Raw genomic sequence first — 15,835 nt, forward strand, 5'->3', positions numbered from 1 at the left:
TTGCCCCGAGTCAGCCTGAACCAGTACAGCACAAAGGTTTTCAAAGGGCAGGAGGAAATACCACTCCCAGGCTCCTGAGCATCTAAAGCCCCTCTGGCCCTGACAGATGAACAGCAGCCAGCTGAGATGCACCATTTCCAGACAGCCCCCAGCAGGTGTCCATCAGCAATTACTCCTGTGGATGGCTCCTAGTGAACAGTGACGAAAGAGTGCCCAGAGCGGGTGTGGAGTCTCCTTCTCTGAGACATTCGAACCCGCCTGGACCCACCTGTGTGATCTGCTCTGTGACCCTGCGTGAGCAGGGCTTGGACTGGGGGATCTGCAGAGGGCCCTTCAGCCCAACCAGCCTGGGATCCTGTAAAGGGCATTTCTGAAAAAAGTCCCTTGAGGTGTAGCCCCTGTGGTGGGGCTAAGTTAAAACACAGCCAGCTGCCCAGTGACCTCCCAGGCACTTTGCAGATCATGATGATTTTCTGTGCGGGAGCAATTTTCCTTAGTTGAAGCCTACATGAACCCCAGGTGGCCTGTTCTTCTCAACTCATGGAATTAGCAGCTCCACCACCAGCACTCTCCCTCTACACAAAACCAGCACCACAGGGCACCATGCACTGGCCAGGCTGCTCTGGGTACCTGTTCTTCCAGAACTCCAGCTCCACCTTCGGGTTCGGATTGCTGCCTTGCAGGAGAGGCTCTGAAGACTCTTTCTTCAGTGCCTCCTGGATCTGGTGGCTCCAGTCTATGATGGCCGACTCCATGGCATACACCAGAGATTTATCTATCCGTTCCATGCTGTAGTAAACAGAGTACGTGATTAACTTTGTTGATGTGCATTGCTCAGTTGGATCTACTTCCAATGGCCGTGTGGGCAGCTGGATTTTACAGGGTTTCACATTTCAAAACCACAAAACAATCAAACCCCATAAGATTTTGTCACTGGTTTAATATAGGAATTACACTCTGGAGAAAATGGCTGAATGTCTGCAGCAGTGTGGGCAACAACACTGTTCATAAAGTGAATGGTGGAAATGAAGAGCCAGTCGCCACCTCTCTGCACAGCCAGTCATTGTCACATCAGATCCATTCAGGTTCAGGATCTGACCTGGAGACTCACACATCCAGCAAGATTCTCTCTCCCCATACCATTCTCCCTCAAAATATTCTACATCCCTGCAGTCATTAACTCACTTAATTCAGCAAGAAACACCACCAAGTGGGCTGGGAAGCTGAGGACAGGTCACCCCACTGCCTTGGAAGCAGTAACTTCTCACAAAATCCCACCCGCACCACGTCCTGTCTGAGGAGTGATTCATTCCACTGCACCCACACATCTCCTGGGGTTCCACAGGGGCACGCACGCAGCCCAGACACGATGACAACTTGATGTACAAACGCATCTGCTTCTCTGGACCTTCCAGAACCTGTTATTTTGGGGTGGTACTCACGATTTCTCATTTTCCAGATCAATGTCCTCAATTCCCTCTGAGCCAGCTGGGAGAGGCAGCAAGGTCTTGCCGTCTACTTGGCCAACAACTGTGAAAATGGTACTTTTGAGGTTGTGGACATGACGCACGATGTCTTGTGACACCACTTGTGGCCAGCCCTGATGGTTCTTCTTGTTCGTTAGGATGGGCACGATCACCTACAGCGGGAGTCACGGAAGACCAATGGAGAAAAAAGTGCAGCAGGAGACGGACGGGCCACCAGGCTCTGAGGTCTGTGCTTGGCCAAGCCTGGAGACCCATATTCATTGCTGTCTCAAGCAGTTCCCATGTGAAATAGAGGCAGCTGATGATGAATGGGCATCTCTACAGGCCCACTTTATACAGCAGAACACCCTTTTCCCCAAATCCAAGCAGCCAAGGAGGGTGGAAGCCAGTAGGCAAAGTGAGCAGCCCCATCCCCAGGCTCTCCCAGCCTTTCAAGCCCGCAACTGGAGATGGCCCCATGGGCTGCTGTCCCTTGCCCTCACAACTGTCCCCGGTGCTTGGTCCCCATGTCCCTGCCCATGGGCACAGCCGTCAGGCTGCCCTTTGAGCCTGCCAGGGCTGGGCTGAGCTCAGTGTGCTGCAAGGGAAGGTCTGCTGGTACCCCCTGGGATACACTGGTGGTGAGGGTCCCCCAGGTCCCAGCTGCAGCCCACCAAACAGGAGCTTTGCCTTTATCAGCACTTTTACTGACCCGGCAGCATGGGGTTGTGGGGCTGGTCGGGGTTTGCCCAGATTTGAGCTGCTTTTGGCTTGTTTGAGCTGTGACAGCAACACCGTGTCTGTCACCTATCCTGGCTGGCTCTGCACTGGGACCAGCCTGTGGCAACAGCCTAACAAAGCCAGGTTGTCCCTAGTGACAAACAACAGCCCTTTGTGTTACTGGACTCAGGGTGGGGGTAGGGGAGGGGGGGGAGGTGACTAAAGGCATAAAAATAGCTGCAAATGGACATAAAATTGAAACGGAATAAAGCAGCTCAGCACCTCCATGGTGCTGTCCCAGGATGCTGAAGACTCTTTGGAACTGTGGCTGGCTCTGTAGACCCGAAGAAGACCCGACCAGCCACCTTCGTGCCCAGGGAGCCGTGGGAAGGGGGAGCACAACCCCAGGGAACACACGGGCAGGTGCTGACGAGTTCACCTTCAGCAGTTTTAGCTGCATTATTAGCAAGATGTGTCTCTATTACTTAAAGCATGTGGACTGCTAATGCCAGTGATGTTGTAACCAGGCAAATGATAGCCGTTCATTTTCTTTCTGACTGTTAAAATGATAACTGGACTCAGGATGAAGCCCCAGCCCACAGAGCAGGTGTGTTCCCTTCGGCACCGCAGGAGTGAAGCAACAAGTGGACAAGGTCACCAGCTGTGACCCCTCACTGAATAAAGACAAAGTGTGGGCAGAGGAACACACGACCCCAACCCCAGGAAATTCAAGACCTTTTTCACCTTCACGCAGACCCACCCCATCTGCCTGACCCAGCACCACCGCTGCTTTTGCCTTCAAGTGAAGCTTGAGAGGAAAATAGGATGAAAACCAGGCACAATCTGCTCCCTGCAGAAATACTGCATGTCTGCACAGGGGAGAGCAAAGCCTGCAAACACGCAGCTGGGACGCACAATCCCGGCTCCCAAAGGCATTCAGAAAACAGGATTTAACAGGATCTGCCAAAGTGTTCCTACCCCACCATCTACCCATAGCAGACGGTGCTTGCAATGCTATTGGCCAGCCGTGATGCAAAACCACTGTTTGTGCAGACTTCGCAAGACCACGGGGCTCATCAAAACAAAAGCTCCCCGTATAAATAATGTGTTTTCTCACAAAACCAGGATAACCAGTCTGGCAGCCTGCTCTTGGGAATCCAATCTATCAGTCACCATCTTAATATACCAAACATCATGATCAGAGCTTCTCAAATCCAGCAGCTCCTCTGCTTTCCCATTACAGCCTCATTCCTGAGACTTCTCCAGGTGAGGAGCCATCAGGAATAAACCGAAACAACATTGTCTAGTTCAGGCTAATAACACAGCAAAGCAAAAGCACTCGAACCTCTTGACGATCTCTTTAAGAAAACATCAGCCCACCTGAGATAACCCGACACTGAGCTACAGGAGGCTCCTGAACATCACAAAACACTTTTTCACTATGAGAGTAATCGAGCACTGGCCCAGGTTGCTCAAAGAGGTTGTGAAGTCTCCATCCTTAGAGATAATGAAGAGCTACCTGGACATGGCCCTGGGCAACTGGCTCTGGATGGCCCTGCTTGAGCAGGGGTTTGGAGTAGGTGACCTGCAGATGTCCCCTCCAGCACCTGTGGGTACATCAGTCCCACAAGGACCCCACTGATAGACAGAGCTGATGTGGATCAGCATTCAGGTGGTTTATATGAGTTCTAAAGCCGTCCATGGTACTGCAAAGGGCAGAGTTAAGGGTACAAGTGCATCAGCAGAGAAGGGAGGGAGGCCAAGGAGCCTGTCTGTAGGAGGGGACACCTTCCCCGCTGCCATGTGCGAGGGGCACCCGGTACTCATGGGTGCCAGGGCTCCCTCTGCACCTCCGGGGCTGCCCAGGCCTCACAGGATCCCAGCCTGGTTAGGTTGAAGGGATCTCTGCAGATCCCCCAGTCCAAGCCCTGCTCACGCAGGGTCACAGAGCAGATCACACAGGTGGGTCCAGGCGAGTTTCAATGTCTCAGAGAAGGAGACTCCACACCCGCCCTGGGCAGCCTGGGCCAGGCTCTGCCATCTCCCAGCAAACAAATTTCTCCTCATGTTGAGCCTGCCCCCATGGCCCCTCATCCTCACCTCCTCCACGAGGGCGGCAAAGTGCCGCAGGGCATCGGCGGGCAGGTCCCCGCAGAGCAGCTCCCCGGGGCCGGCGCCGGGGGCCCGCAGGAAGAACAGCCCCTTGCGGCGGGGGGCGGCGGGGGCGGCCCCAGCTCCAGCTCCCCGGCCGGGCCCCGCCAGAGCAGCAGCGCCGGCCCCGCCGGCCCCGCCAGGAAGCTCCGCAGCAGCGGCCCCGCCGCCTCCCCGCCTGCCCAGCGCTCCCAGCGCTCCGCCGGCACCCCCAGCCCCCGCGCCGCGCACCGGCACAGCCGCTCGGCGCCGGGCACCGGCTCCACCGCCTGCTCCATCCGGCCGGCACCGGCGGGTGTTGGCGGGGAAGAGCCGCGTTGCCCGGGGGAAGGGACACTGCGAGGAGCCGGGGGCGGGCCGGGGCGGGACCCAGCTCGCCTGGGAGACGCAGCTGCCCCGGGCAACCACGGGTATCAACACAAGCTGGGGATGGAGGGCCTGAGAGCAGCCCTGCGAAGGACTTGGGGGTGCTGGGGGATGCTCCCTCTGGGGGGGGTCTGGATACCACTGGATCCACCTGGGCACCCCCAAAGTGGCTTTTTAGCACTTATTTTTCTCCTGAAAAAGCAAACACAGTGGGGCTTTCTCCCACCTGGTTTGGCCTTTAGGAAGGGAAGAGCAGAAGAAGGGGCCTTGGGGACTAGAACCACTACGCAAACATTTGATTAGGGAGACAGGAGCTAGAGATTTGTCTGTCACTGTGGAAGAGGTGACAGCGGTGTGATCTTTGCCTCCAGACTAATCCCAAAAATATGCCCAAGCTAGAAATGGGTCAAATGGGGAAAGGGAATGGTCCTGGACCACAACGGCAAACTGATTGTTCAGAACTCCCAGGAAAAGGGGGGTACCGATATTTGTTGGTATTAACTGATGTTTTTTCAGGTTGGCCAGAAGCGTTCCCTACCAGGACAGCAAAAGCTTAGGAGGTGACTACAACACTGATACACAAAATAATACCAAGGCTTGGAGGCCCAGCTGTTAGATCCTCTGATTGAGGGCCACATTTTACTGACGAGTATGTGAAGTCTTTTGCAGAAAACTTTGAAACCATAACAGGAAGGTCCATTTCAAGACCCCCTGACTGCTACCAATATCAGAGAACAGAATGCCTGGATTCGCCATTCTAGAGTGAAGAAAGCCTGCGAAACACCACGGAGGGTAACCCGGGCGCAACCTGGAAAACTCTGTTTTTCACAGTCACCTTTTGGTCCTTCTGGGGGACCAGCCTGGGTGGTGCTTCCCGCATTGGGAAGAAGAAACCCAAAAGAACAAACAAGTAGAATTTTTGGTAGATATGGGGGCAACACTAATGAAAACCTGGACAGAAGAAACTTCAACCCCATGACGGGAGGGGCCTTTTTCTTGTTTTGTTAACTACAGAACCAGCCGCTGCCCCCACCCTGAAGCACGCAGGCTGTTGTCCCACACTGCCAGCACCACCCCCCTTCTTTTAGCAGGATCATTTTATCTGAGCATGGCAGTGGCCCTAAAGGCACTTGCTTTGATAGAGCTGTCCAATAAGGTGTTGAACAAGTCCTCGCAGACACGCAATGATGTAGCACGCTATAGAAATCAGTGCTTCTGTTACTTCGATTAAAGAAGTAATTTCTCTCAATATTCCAAACCAAGATTCTAACAATCCCATGAGTGGACTATCTACACCTGAATTCTCAGCCAATTCTTCTGCTGAAGCTGTGGTTAGACATATATCACCTTTTTCTGCCAACATCCTATCTGGGACCATGTTATTTTCCCATGCCATTCTACTAGTAGCATCTAATTGTTTGGTGATTCATTTAACTGCTTCTCTAGTATAACTTATAAATAAATGTTATTTATCCCGTCTACATTCTTGTTTGTAGTTACCTACCAAAACAAAAAGGACTCAGAACCCGCAGCTAACTTGACTTCTTGCTTTGTGTTCCTTGGGGACTCCTCTGGGGACCCCAATCTAATTGAAATAAACCCTGTCATCAGAGGAAAGCCCTCAACTCCTTTTTCTGTTGCCCTGATGGATCACAGTGTTCAAATGCCAGGGTAAAAGGAATTTCCAATTGTACGACGTCACAGGTACCTTCCCAGTGGGGGATAAAATGGAATGAAGTGTCATCTTCCCACAGTACCACCAAAGATCCACTCAAGAAGCATTTGAGGACATATGAGGACCAACTTCCCGTGTCTCTGCACACCTACTCATGTTCCTAGGAACTTGGTATCATTCCTGCCGCGTCGTGAGAGACAGGCAGTATGATTTCCAATTATTCCTGAAAATGCCAGGGGGATTTTGATATTTTTCCCTGCAAAGCTGGAAACAGGAGGGAGAGAGTATGAGACGACTTATTTCTCCACGCCGTAGAGTCTTGGCATAAGGCTAAGACGCACTCCATCCCCTGTCAATCTTCGCTCCACCCCAGAGGGAAGGGTACCACTTGGGCCACAGGCCTTCCTGCTGCACAGGCATAGCAATTGCTCGTTTAGGCTTTGCACCATATATTTGATCCATTCTACCCAGGCATTTGTACCTCCATATATTTTGAACCTTCCCAGGGCATCTTTTCTACTAATGTCTATTTGTGATCCATAAACCCCACTTACTGAATCATCTGCTCTCTGCCTTGCAATTAGCAAAGGGTTGCACTGCAGAGACTCACATCCTGGGAGAGACTGTCCTTTAGATAGGGTCATTTTTCTTTGCAACTCTATAACCGTTCATTGCTCACTGTCCATCCCCTAAACTCTGTGCTCCAAATAACACTGTACCAGGAGGGGCAATGAGAGCACAGGCGGCGGCCTTCCCCGGCCCCAACCACCGCCTGCCCGCCCCAGTCCGCCGCAGCGAGCCCGGCCGCCCATCCCCGCCCAGAGTTCCTCCCCACCCCCCGCCCCGGCCTTTCGCCAGCGAGTTCGCCTCCCCCCCGCGAAGCCGGGGCGTCCCTGCCGGCTCCGTGCCCGGGGTGGACGGGGGTGGACGGCGGGGGGGGTGGACGGGGGGTGGACGGGGGCACGCGGGCGTCCCGCGGTTTCTCAGCCCCGCTGTCGGAGGCCTAACCCCCTCACCTGCCCGTGCTGCCGCCTCCCGCGCTTCTTCCTCGGTGGCTCGCTCGCTCGGTCCCTCGGCCCGCTGCCCGCCCCGGCCGCGGGCTGAAGAAGAAACCGACCCCGCCAGCGGCTTTGCCTCCCCCCGGGGAGGCATAGAGACACCGCGTCCCCGTCCCCGTCTCCCCGTCCCGGCCCGCCTGCCTCCCTGCCTACCCGCGCGCGGGGTTCCTCGGCCGATCGGCAAGACGCTCCCGCGCTGGCCTCCCCGCGACCGCCCGCCCGACGGGCTTGACTCCGAGCGACTGACCGTTGGGCACCTGGCGGGGGGCAGGGGGCCGGTTGCCGGGCGGCGGGGAGAGCGCGCATGCGCGGCGCGCGCAGTTGCCGACCCCCTCCGGCCCTTCCCGCGGGTGGGCCGGAGGGGGCGGGGGGCAAGGCGAGGGCGGGAGAGACCGCGCTTTGGGGTGCGGGCGGGGGGGGGGGGTGTTTGTGCTCGCCGTGCAGTCTGAGCCGGAACACGAAGTGAAATTATACGGCGGCGGCAGGTGCGGGTGGGGGGCACGACGACACCACCACGACCCCGCCGCCCCTGCCGAAATAAACCCCCACCAAAAAAAAAAAAAACACCGCCACGAAACCCGCATCCCCACGCCACGCGCGAGCCCCGAAACTCCAGACACGGACTCGCCGAGCGTGTGCACGGATCGCGAGGGTCGAAAAGCTCGACTCGTAGAGTCGCGTACACTGTCCCGCAGCCACCCGCGAGAGGCTCGCTCGGTCGCGTCCAGCTCCTGTCCCTGCGTAGGACCAACCGCCCCGCCGTTCCGGTTCAGTCCTTGCCCGCCGGTCCCACTTACTTAGACTAAGCCTAAAATGCACAGATCTCTCCATAAGGATGGGTTTTATACTCTACTTCCACAATCTGCTGGCAGTACAAAAGAATAAGCGGCAGATCTACTTAGGCTGAGTCACGGTGCTTTGCTCCTAAGACCATGCATACCATGGGAATATTTCAGCTGCATGTCCCACCCCAACCCCAGAGAGCAAGAGCTCCAGGAACAGGTGGAGAAACAGGGAAGGACACTGCAGTGCTTCTGAGAAATAAAGCAAGGACAGAAAGGCAGACGGGCATGCTGTGGAACCTTCTCCTTACCCGACTGTGCTGCTGCCACTCATGAAATGACACTGTAGAGCAAGTACTTTTAGCACCTTTTTTGTGTTTCACGTTCCAGGAACCCTTCCCCTGGAGGTCCAGCTGCTGAGGTGGAGACTCAGGACCTGGACCCCATGGCTTCGGGGCAGAGGCTCTGATGGAGAGGAGAGGAGACCAGGGGTTGCACTGGGAAATGTGTCTGCACTGCAGGGGATGTGAGAGAGGTTCCTAAATCCCATCCCCAGCATTTCTGGTAGCAGTTAACTCTTCCTGCCCATGTCTGTGCTCCTGCAGCTGTGTCTCTGTCCCTGGGTCTGCTCCCTGTCCGTGTCACAGACCCCGTCCCACCCGCTGTGTGCTCAGCTCTGTCCTGCTCACACCGCCTGGCACTGCCCAGGTGTTGCTTTATCCATGCGAGCCACGGAACCTGACACACCAATATGATGTTCACAGAGTTCGCTTTATTGTCGGACCGGGCTGGCTTTATAGCAAAGCTGCCCTGTCCACGCGCCTTACAACAACGTGATTGGTTGTAACTCGTGCTATACAATAACATGCTAGGCTGCATGTACTGTCCACGCGCTCTGCACGCATGTGTCCGGCGATTGCTCACTCATTATTACATTCTAATGGTGCTCCTTTAGTCTCTTTTGTCTCTGGCTTCACCTCTCAGCCAGGCTGGGGACAACCCCATCCCCCTGGGGCGGGGGGGGCTCTGCCACTACATCTCCCCCTCTTTTATTTAATATTAACAATACGCCATATCATGCTTTAAATACAGTGTGAAATACAGGGTAAGAACATTAAGGCTGATACAATTACAATTAACAAGAACAAACCTGTTTTCAATATTCCTTTTAACCAAACAAGGCATTCACCCCAAAAAAACCCAATATCTTCTGTTATTTTCTTGTTCTGCAAATCTTCTATCTTTTTAACTTTTAAGTTCAAACAACACATACAATCAAACTCTTCATAACTGTGAACATGTCCAATAACAAAAAATTAATTGCTGCTCTGGTATTCTCAACATTGGCTACATTCATTGCTTAAAGCGATAACATGTCTGAGGTTAAGGGTTGTCATCACTGCAATCGGTTTCTTCTCTGTTAGCTGGCCAAGGTCTCACCCACTTTGCTGGGATCCATGAATTTTTGTGGTTACCTGTAGAAACACAAGCATATCCCCTTCCCCAGGTTATTAGTGACATAGGACCTTCCCATTGTTGTGTTGTCGGATTAAACACACTGACCTTAGGCACATTTTCGGAAAAATCTTTGACATTTTTGATTTGGTGCATAACAACCGGTTCCATTTCAGTTTCACTTTTAGGATTAAGCCAGTTCAGCACATACAATGCCTTCATCAATACCTCTTCTGGGCTCACACCAATTCCCCCTTGTTTTTTCAAAACAGACAAGAGATTTTTAATGCACGGTGTGCACGCTCAATAATTGCTTGGCCAGTAGAATTATAAGGGACTCCAAACAGGTGCTGTACCTTCCACTGGGTGAGGAAGGCTGCAAGTCTGTCAGAGTGGTATGCAGGACCATTATCTGTTTTGATTTGTGTAGGGACACCCATGACAGCAAAAGCTTGTAGTAAATGACGTTTTACTGCCTTTGCATTTGCTGAGGTCAAGGCTGTAGCCCACAGCAGTCCTGAACAGGTATCTATGGAGACATGAATGTACTTTTGTCTGCCAAATGGTGCAAATTCAGTAATATCAGTTTGCCATAACTGACCTGGCTGCAAGCCCCGAGGATTTACTCCCTTTTGTTGGAGAGGGACTATGCGGGCACAATCAGGACAAGCTGCGATAATGGCTCGAGCTTGTTCCTTTGTAATTGTAAACTGCTTTCGGAGTGCTGCTGAGGATTGATGAAAGAATTCGTGAGCTTGTCTGGCTTGTTCAAAAGGGGATATATCTGCTACTGCCACAAGTTTGTCTATGGTGCTGTTTCCCTCTACTAGACCACCTGGTATGTTAGTATGGCTTTTTATATGCATGATAAATACTGGTGCTGTCCTATAATCTAATACGTTCCACAAATCTAACAATGCTTCAAACAATAAGGAATTGGAAACTCGCTGCAAAAGTGCTCTATGTATTCTTTGTACAATTCCCACAACATAAAGAGAATCTGTTACCAGATTAACTGGAGAGTTATGCCATTTTTGCAATGCTGCTGTCACCGCTCGCAATTCTAAAATTTGAACCGATCCTTCAGCTATGACAATCTGTGAATGCCACTGACCATTCTCAAACCATACAAAGCCTCCTTTGCATGAGCGACTACTCGCATCTGTGAAAATGGTTATAGCATCTAGTGGATGCTCACTAAAAATTGACATAGGCTCTAAGGGGAGGTTGGTCTTAAATATAGGATGTGGTGGATAATGATTGTCCACCTGCACCGGAATCCGGGCAAGAGCTGAGGCAAGATCGTCATGTTTGAGAAGGATCTGTTCAAACAAATTGAGGGAAATAGGGATCACAATTTTAGCAACATATAGTCCAGACAATGTCAGAAATCTGCTTAGTCCTTTCACTATCACTTGGGCAATGGCTTCCCACCTCTGAATGATGGTTTTTTGTTTTTGGCTGTTTAAAAATATCCATTCTAATATTACCAATGGATCCTTTTCTTCCGTGCTCCACTGGGCCAAAAGTCCTGCCACTTCCTTATTGGTATTATAGACATAGAGAGTAACAGGCAATTCTGATCTTACCCGCTGAGCAGTATTCTGTGAAACTTTTCTTGCAATCTGCTCAAGCGCTTTCTGTGCTTCTGGTGTGAGGCACCGTGGTTCTTGGGGGTCTCGTCCCCCACGGAGGAGACTAAACAGCGGTTGCAAATCTGTATTTGTAATACCCACAACATTTCTTATCCACTGTAAGTCCCCTACTAACTTCATTGCATCGTGAAGGGTTGCTATCTTTGCTTTCACAGTAAGCTTCTGAGGTCTAATCATGGCCTGAGTTAGTTCATATCCTAAATATTTCCATGGTGCGGTTTGCTGTACCTTTTCTGGTGCCACAACCAGACCCCATTGACCTAATTGCTTTGTCAACTGAGTTATTATGTCCTTACTAATTTTCTCTTTATTGCACAAAAGGATATCATCCATATAATGATAGATGATCATCTGAGGGTGTTGTTGCCTGAATGATTTTAAAGCCAAATCTACATACCATTGGCAAATAGTAGGAGAATTTTTCATTCCCTGAGGTAGCACTACCCAATGATATCTTTTTGTGGGAGCTTGATGATTAAGCACTGGAACAGTAAAGGCAAATTTTTCACAATCCTCTGGGTGTAAAGGAATCGTGAAAAAACAATCCTTCAGATCAATGACAGTTATATCCCAATCTTTTGGAAGCATGGTTGGGGTAGGAAGACCTGGTTGTAGTGCCCCCATATCTTTCATTACTGCATTAATTGCCCTGAGGTCCTGTAACAAACGCCACTTCCCTGATTTCTTCTGGATAGTAAAAACAGGTGTATTCCACGGGCTGGTGGAAGGGACCAAATGTCGGAGACTGAGTTGCTCTTCAACCAGCTCCTCTAAATGTGCGAGCTTTTCTTTTGGTAATGGCCATTGATCCACCCAGACAGGATCATTTGTTTCCCAACTCAGCTTCATACATGGCCGGGTGTCGCTCGCTGCAATGGCCATTATTAAAAAGGTGACTGCATAACTATTCCCCACTGAGACATCACATCCCTTCCCAATAATGCAATTGTTGTGTTTAGAACATAAGGTCGTACCCATGCCTCTAAGCCCTCGCCCTCCTCCCTTATCTTAACCATATGTGTGCTGATGTGGGTGGGAGTGGCCCCCCCTATCCCCACTACCATGGTATTTACTGCTTCTAAAGGCCAACACAAAGGCCAGTCAGTGCGAGGGATAATCGTCACATCTGCGCCTGAATCTAAAAGCATTCTTTTCCTCTTAATCTCACTGCCAGGCCCAATAATGGAAACTACCCTAGATGGTTTGTCCAAAGTCAGTTTTTCCGTGAAAGCAACCACAGGGGCTCCAGTAGAACCAAAACCTTTCTGACCTCTTTCTGTATTTAAAGCCTTTGGAACACATGCTTTAAAAGGTACCAATTGTGCTATACGGGTCCCCTGTTTAATAGTCACAGGGGGTGTTAAGACTTGCAACATAATACCTATGGGTCCAACATAATCAGAGTCTATTAATCCTGGCAAAACAAACAACCCCTGTCTTGAAGCAGAAGAACGACCTATTAAAAGTGCACTCAATCCATACCCTAGGGGCCCTGTTACTGTAGATGGAACTACATGTACAGACCGGTCTGTTATTGTGACGTCTGTTCCCACGGCCAGATCGACGCCTGCGCTTCCTGAGGTTGCTGCCCTGAGCTCGGACAAGCAACCATGGCTGTTCCCCCTCTCGGCTGGTATTGTGGTGTCATCGCGCCCCAGCCCCTGGCGCTGGTCCTCCCGTTTCCCGGCAGCGGTGTCCCATCTTTTTTAAATCTTGATCGACACTCCACTACTCGGTGTCCATACTTATCACACCGACTGCACGTGCCATCAAAGCGCAAATTATTGAGAGGGGCTGGTGACTGACTAGTGCCATTACTAGGTCCCCCTCTCCGAGTATACTGAGGGCAATTTCTTCTAATATGTCCTGTTTGTCCACAAGTAAAACATGCTAGGCCGCGAGAAGAAGGGCTTCGACCTTTCATTGCAGGCTTAAGTGCTGCAGCCAAGGCCGCAGCGTGGGCTTGAGCATGTATTTTTGCTTTTTCTACCTCCTGTTGCATAATTGGTACCCGTGTGCAAGCTTCCACCATCTCTGCTAAAGAAGCACTTTTTCCCAAACCGGCTAGTATCTGTTGGCATTGGGTGTTTGCATTCATCATAGCCAAATCTTTCCCCACAGCAGCTTTTGCCTCTGGAGTCAAGTTAGGACAGGCATCTATAGCTTCTTTCAAACGATCTACAAACTTCATATATGGTTCCCCAGGATCCTGCTTTATTGTAGAATAGGGTGGCACAGGGTTACCTCTATTTGGCAATTCTTTCACTGCTGCCAAGGCAAGCCCTTGCGTTTGCTGCAAAATCCTTGGATGAAGTGCTGCCTGAGTAGCACCATCCGCATATTGCCCACGACCCAGTAACTGGTCCATGCTCGCTAACCGCAACGGATCATCAGCTGGTAAACGAACATTTTCTAATACTGCCAATTCCACTTTCCCCTGCCACGTGTCCAAGAACAGCAAATACCCCGTTGGAGGAAGCAATAACTCCATCAATGCCCTAATATCTGTTTGAGTTAGTACTTGCCCCTTGAAAAATGAATTGATTAGCTGCATCACATGCTTATTATCCATACCATATTGCATAACTGCACTTTGCAATTGCTTAACCGTTTTCCAATCAAAAGGCGACCACTGCCTTTGTCCTCTATTATCTATGTGCACTGGCATTGCTGTAATACTACCAGGTAACATGATCCCTTCAATAGTTGCATCTCTGATTACCCCTTGCCAACGTTGCCCTGCATTATAAGAATGATCTCGAGGAATATCTCTACCCTGATGCACAGGGGCAGCACCCAAATTATCATTATTATCACTGCTATACAATTCCCTTGTGTTTCCCTGTGGATCAGTAAGTCGACGCATATTTGCAAACCGATCTGCTAACCCAGTCTCCAGCCCTTTTCCATATCGCGCTCTCAAATATTCATCTGCTTCTCTTACAGACCACATCCCATCTTCAACACATTGTCTAGCCCATTTTTGTATTCGCTCCCTTTTGATACGGAGCTCCTCCGGAGTGAGGTCTAATTCCACCCCCTCCCTTTCCTGTTTTCCCCGTTTTTCACATTCCCTGCCAATTGCCTCCAGCCCGTCCTTAATTGCATCTGACGCCTTTTTATATGCTATTAACCGCGAAGTTTTACTGTTACCGCCATCTAGTCGTTTCATAGCTTCTAGAACTTCTTGCATCTGGCTCTCCTGCCGTCTCAGTAAGTCCTTCAGGCTCTGCACGTGGCTCTCCCCCTGGCAGTCAGGGCGATTCTTCGGTGCTCCGTCCTGGTGTTCCATCGGGTCCTCCGGCAAAGGCACGTCGGCTGGATTAACTTGTCCTGGCTTGTTGAAACTTGCCGGTTGCTGCCATTCGTTGTCGGAGCCAGGCAATGGCTCAATGGGCGCAGAGGGTATAATTTGCTCTCCGCCCCAGAACTCCAGATCTGATACCAGCGGTGTTGATTCTTCGGAGTTCTCGGAGGGTGGGCAGCTCGCAGCGGGCGGCTCCGAGGGGACGGCACACAGCTCCGGCTCCTCTGAGACTTCCCGCATTAGCTGCCTGACCTCCCGCCAGGGTCCGGCGAGATCGCAAGCCTCGCGGCTCCCCCTTGTAACCGCTTCCCATAGTTCGGTCCCTATGTCCTCCCATGTACCGGGAGAAAAAAATTCGTCCGTCGAACGAACACAGCCCTTACGCTGGGCGAATAGTAAAAGGCGCTCCACCGCGTCTTTTTCCAAAATTCTTCCTGTTCTTGCAGCCAGCTGCAGAATACTTTTCACTATTATTTTTTCTTCCACGGATGCCGTGTTTCCCATGCCACCTGCTTCTTCGTAGGCCTACTTTCCGCTATGATTGAGCGCTGGGCTGGTGTCGCCCCCAGGTGGCGTCCTCGCGTCTTCACTTCCGGCGATCTTGCTTCGATACGAAGGATCACGTCGGGGTCACCAAAGTGTTGCTTTATCCATGCGAGCCACGGAACCTGACACACCAATATGATGTTCACAGAGTTCGCTTTATTGTCGGACCGGGCTGGCTTTATAGCAAAGCTGCCCTGTCCACGCGCCTTACAACAACGTGATTGGTTGTAACTCGTGTTATACAATAACATGATAGGCTGCATGTACTGTCCACGCGCTCTGCACGCATGTGTCCGGCGATTGCTCACTCATTATTACCTTCTAATGGTGCTCCTTTAGTCTCTTTTGTCTCTGGCTTCACCTCTCAGCCAGGCTGGGGACAACCCCATCCCCCTGGGGCGGGGGGGGGCTCTGCCACTACACTCTAGGTTAGTTGCTACCCATAATTCCTGCCCTTGGATTTCACACTTCTCCAATTTTTTTCTATCATAACATCCAGAATTAATAGGAGCGTGATAATGTAGAACATATTGGGTTAGTCTCCCTATTCTCACACGCTCGTAGCACTTGGTACAGGGATTGGCCAGGCTAAGTTGGGAACAATAAGTCACCACTGCCAGCAAGGGGATCAGGTCCAGGGTTCTGCACCCTCTG

The 15,835-nt window shown here is 51.5% G+C and overlaps 1 pseudogene; it reads right to left on the reverse strand.

The window, feature by feature from the left end:
* The window catches only part of LOC136112661 (dynein axonemal heavy chain 9-like), a 52,893-nt pseudogene extending 51,254 nt beyond the window's left edge, over window positions 1–1,639 (reverse strand).
* Window positions 1,640–15,835: the final 14,196 nt, after the last annotated feature.

This window comes from Patagioenas fasciata, chromosome 30, assembly GCF_037038585.1.
Source record: "Patagioenas fasciata isolate bPatFas1 chromosome 30, bPatFas1.hap1, whole genome shotgun sequence".
Lineage (NCBI taxonomy): Eukaryota > Metazoa > Chordata > Aves > Columbiformes > Columbidae > Patagioenas > Patagioenas fasciata.